General features: G+C 41.3%; 1 pseudogene; it reads right to left on the bottom strand.

Annotated features, from left to right (window-relative positions):
* Positions 1-4,934: 4,934 nt before the first annotated feature.
* Positions 4,935-5,000, bottom strand: part of LOC128308932 (uncharacterized) — a 5,601-nt pseudogene continuing 5,535 nt past the window's right edge.

Here is a 5,000-nt window from a genome sequence, read left to right as displayed (position 1 = left end):
ACCAACGGGCTTGATAGTGCGACCTATGGGCTTGATAGTGCGACTAACGGGCTTGATAGTGCGACTTATGGGCTTGATAGTGCGACTTATGGGCTTGATAGTGCGACTTACGGGCTTGCTTTTCCATGTTTTTCGCATCGAGCTTCGGTTCGTTTCGAATAATTTTGTCCATGTTTTTCGTTTGCTACGAGAGGTTCGGTTCGTTTTCAGTTATCCCTGTGTTCATGGTTTTCGTGTGCTTCGATAGGTTTGGTCCGTGTTTTTGAGTACTCTTGTCCATGATTTTCGTGTGCTTCTTGAGGTTTGGTCCGATTTTCAGTACTCTTGTCCATGCTTTCACATGCTCTGATAGGTAGGTTCGTTCTCAGTTATCCCTGTGTTCATGGTTTTCGTGTGCTTCGATAGGTTTGGTCCGTGTTTTTGAGTACTCTTGTCCATGATTTTCGTTTGCTTCTAGAGGTTTGGTCCGATTTTCAGTACTCTTGTCCATGCTTTCACATGCTCTGATAGGTTCACAGTCAGTTTTCAGTTATCCCTGTGTTCATGGTTTTCGTGTGCTTCCATAGGTTTGGTCCGTGTTTTTGAGTACTCTTGTCCATGATTTTCGTGTGCTTCTAGAGGTTTGGTCCGATTTTCAGTACTCTTGTCCATGCTTTCACATGCTCTGATAGGTTCACAGTCAGTTTTCAGTTATCCCTGTGTTCATGGTTTTCGTGTGCTTCCATAGGTTTGGTCCGTGTTTTTGAGTACTCTTGTCCATGATTTTCGTGTGCTTCTAGAGGTTTGGTCCGATTTTCAGTACTCTTGTCCATGCTTTCACATGCTCTGATAGGTAGGTTCGTTCTCAGTTATCCCTGTGTTCATGGTTTTCGTGTGCTTCCATAGGTTTGGTCCGTGTTTTTGAGTACTCTTGTCCATGATTTTCGTGTGCTTCTAGAGGTTTGGTCCGATTTTCAGTACTCTTGTCCATGCTTTCACATGCTCTGATAGGTACGTTCGTTCTCAGTTATCCCTGTGTTCATGGTTTTCGTGTGCTTCGATAGGTTTGGTCCGTGTTTTTGAGTACTCTTGTCTATAATTTTCATGTGCTTCTAGAGGTTTGGTCCGATTTTCAGTACTCTTGTCCATGACTTTCACATGCTCTGATAGGTAGGTTCGTTTTCAGTTATCCCTGTGTTCATGGTTTTCGTGTGCTTCGATAGGTTTGGTCCGTGTTTTTGAGTACTCTTGTCCATGATTTTCGTGTGCTTCTAGAGGTTTGGTCCGATTTTCAGTACTCTTGTCCATGACTTTCGTTTGCTTCGATTCGTTCACTCTATTACTCTTGTCTGTGGTTTTCGTTTGCTTCGATTCGTTCACTCTATTACTCTTGTCTTTGGTTTTCGTTTGCTTCCATTCGTTCACTCCATTACTCTTGTCTGTGGTTTTCGTTTGCTTCGATTCGTTCAGTCCATTACCCTTGTTTGCGGTTTTCGTTTGCTTCGATTCGTTCAGTCCATTACCCTTGTCTATGATTTTCGTTTGCTTCGAGTCGTTCAGTCCAATACTTACCTTTGTCTATGATTTTCGCTCTAGCCCAGTCGCCCTGCGCTCTGGAAATCACATTCCAACTCTATCACCGATAGTGCTCACACCTTGGAAACCACATTTCACCCGGGGAACCTTAGGGTGGATTTTGAGCCTTTCGGGATTGCGAAACCATCATTTAACACTCTAAACTTAATTTCCGCAATCCCAGACGCACTTTCCATATGGTCTCCAAAAATGCGTGTGAGCTGACCTGGTCCCTTATAATAGGCAATGAACACGATTTTGGAAAAATATTTTTATCAAAATTTTTTGACTCACCGGGTAAAATCGAATTTACTTGGGAAAAATGTTCTAGCAGGGGCCCTCCCATACAAATTTTTTTCTTCTCAAAAATGATTTTCGTTTCACTTTTCATACTCAGGGGAGTCTAAAATTGATGTTTTGAGTCACCATGAAAAAAATTTTTTTTTTGACCCGAGCTTGTGTCGCGACCCAAAATCGACGCACTTGGGAAATATGTTCTAGCAGGGGCCCTCCCATACAAAAATTTTTTCTTCTCAAAAATGATTTTCGTTTCACTTTTCATACTCAGGGGAGTCTAAAATTGATGTTTTGAGTCACCGTGAAAAAAAAATTTTTTTGACCCGAGCTTGTGTCGGCGACCCAAAATCGACGCACTTGGGAAAAATGTTCTAGCAGGGGCCCTCCCATACAAAATTTTTTTCTTCTCAAAAATGATTTTCGTTTCACTTTTCATACTCAGGGGAGTCTAAAATTGATGTTTTGAGTCACCGAGAAAAAAAAATTTTTTTGACCCGAGCTTGTGTCGGCGACCCAAAATCGACGCACTTGGGAAAAATGTTCTAGCAGGGGCCCTCCCATACAAAAATTTTTTCTTCTCAAAAATGATTTTCGTTTCACTTTTCATACTCAGGGGAGTCTAAAATTGATGTTTTGAGTCACCGTTAAAAAAAAATTTTTTTGACCCGAGCTTGTGTCGGCGACCCAAAATCGACGCACTTGGGAAATATGTTCTAGCAGGGGCCCTCCCATACAAAAATTTTTTCTTCTCAAAAATGATTTTCGTTTCACTTTTCATACTCAGGGGAGTCTAAAATTGATGTTTTGAGTCACCGTGAAAAAAAAATTTTTTTGACCCGAGCTTGTGTCGGCGACCCAAAATCGACGCACTTGGGAAAAATGTTCTAGCAGGGGCCCTCCCATACAAAAATTTTTTCTTCTCAAAAATGATTTTCGTTTCACTTTTCATACTCAGGGGAGTCTAAAATTGATGTTTTGAGTCACCGAGAAAAAAAAATTTTTTTGACCCGAGCTTGTGTCGGCGACCCAAAATCGACGCACTTGGGAAATATGTTCTAGCAGGGGCCCTCCCATACAAAAATTTTTTCTTCTCAAAAATGATTTTCGTTTCACTTTTCATACTCAGGGGAGTCTAAAATTGATGTTTTGAGTCACCGTTAAAAAAAAATTTTTTTGACCCGAGCTTGTGTCGGCGACCCAAAATCGACGCACTTGGGAAATATGTTCTAGCAGGGGCCCTCCCATACAAAAATTTTTTCTTCTCAAAAATGATTTTCGTTTCACTTTTCATACTCAGGGGAGTCTAAAATTGATGTTTTGAGTCACCGTGAAAAAAAAATTTTTTTGACCCGAGCTTGTGTCGGCGACCCAAAATCGACGCACTTGGGAAATATGTTCTAGCAGGGGCCCTCCCATACAAAAATTTTTTCTTCTCAAAAATGATTTTCGTTTCACTTTTCATACTCAGGGGAGTCTAAAATTGATGTTTTGAGTCACCGTGAAAAAAAAATTTTTTTGACCCGAGCTTGTGTCGGCGACCCAAAATCGACGCACTTGGGAAATATGTTCTAGCAGGGGCCCTCCCATACAAAAATTTTTTCTTCTCAAAAATGATTTTCGTTTCACTTTTCATACTCAGGGGAGTCTAAAATTGATGTTTTGAGTCACGGTGAAAAAAATTTTTTTTTTGACTCACCGGGTAAAATGGTCGCACTTGGGAAAAATGTTCTACCAGGGGCCCTCCCATACAAAAAATTTTTATTTCTCAAATCGATCCGTGGTTTCACTTTTCATACTTTAGGGCCCATTTGCTTCAACTTTGGAAAAAATTTTCGATGATGAAAAATTTTCGCCTTCGACGTCCATCGACCACTCGACCCGAACTTGGTACTTTTGTATGGAGGTACCCGAGTGGTGACTTTTTCATACAAAAATTTTTATTTCTCAAATCGATCCGTGGTTTCACTTTTCATACTCTAGGGCCCATTTGCTTCAACTTTGGAAAAAATTTTCGATGATGAAAAATTTTCGCCTTCGACGTCCATCGACCACTCGACCCGAACTTGGTACTTTTGTATGGAGGTACCCGAGTGGTGACTTTTTCATACAAAAATTTTTATTTCTCAAATCGATCCGTGGTTTCACTTTTCATACTCTAGGGCCCATTTGCTTTAACTTTGGAAAAAATTTTCGATGATGAAAAATTTTCGCCTTCGACGTCCATCGACCACTCGACCCGAACTTGGTACTTTTGTATGGAGGTACCCGAGTGGTGACTTTTTCATACAAAAATTTTTATTTCTCAAATCGATCCGTGGTTTCACTTTTCATACTCTAGGGCCCATTTGCTTCAACTTTGGAAAAAATTTTCGATGATGAAAAATTTTCGCCTTCGACGTCCATCGACCACTCGACCCGAACTTGGTACTTTTGTATGGAGGTACCCGAGTGGTGACTTTTTCATACAAAAATTTTTATTTCTCAAATCGATCCGTGGTTTCACTTTTCATACTCTAGGGCCCATTTGCTTTAACTTTGGAAAAAATTTTCGATGATGAAAAATTTTCGCCTTCGACGTCCATCGACCACTCGACCCGAACTTGGTACTTTTGTATGGAGGTACCCAAGTGGTGACTTTTTCATACAAAAATTTTTTTGCGAATACGTGTTCGTTCGCGATCATTAAGGCCATGAACCGCAAGTCCGCTGCGATAGAAATAGTGCATTGTAGTTACTCGACGAGAAAAAAAATCGGGACTTAGAAAAATTTTTGAAAGTCAAATCGTATTGACTTCCAACAACACCTGATAATAAACACACATTGCCTGTTGCACCACAGATCGCATTTGACTTAACAAATCGCCTGTTGGTACGCACATCACCATCGACTTTACCAATCGCGTTTCGCACCGCTAATCCCACTTGGCGTGGAGCCACGCACATAATGTTGCGAGGAGAGTATTAATCGGGACTTAGCGTTTTAAGCTCGCGAACACTCCACTATGGGAGTGCACGCAAGCACCAACTGTACACACACAACACAACAATCACTCTCGCGAACACTCCATTCCCAAAGTGAACGCGAGCACCAGCAAGCATGGGTCGCCTGAGAGGATCGATGCGAACGCATCTCTACAACTCGCAGCTCC

Source organism: Anopheles moucheti (genome assembly GCF_943734755.1).
Source record: "Anopheles moucheti chromosome X unlocalized genomic scaffold, idAnoMoucSN_F20_07 X_unloc_7, whole genome shotgun sequence".
NCBI lineage: Eukaryota > Metazoa > Arthropoda > Insecta > Diptera > Culicidae > Anopheles > Anopheles moucheti.
Note: the sequence above shows the minus strand (reverse complement) of the source record. Positions and strands in the feature narration are given on the sequence as shown.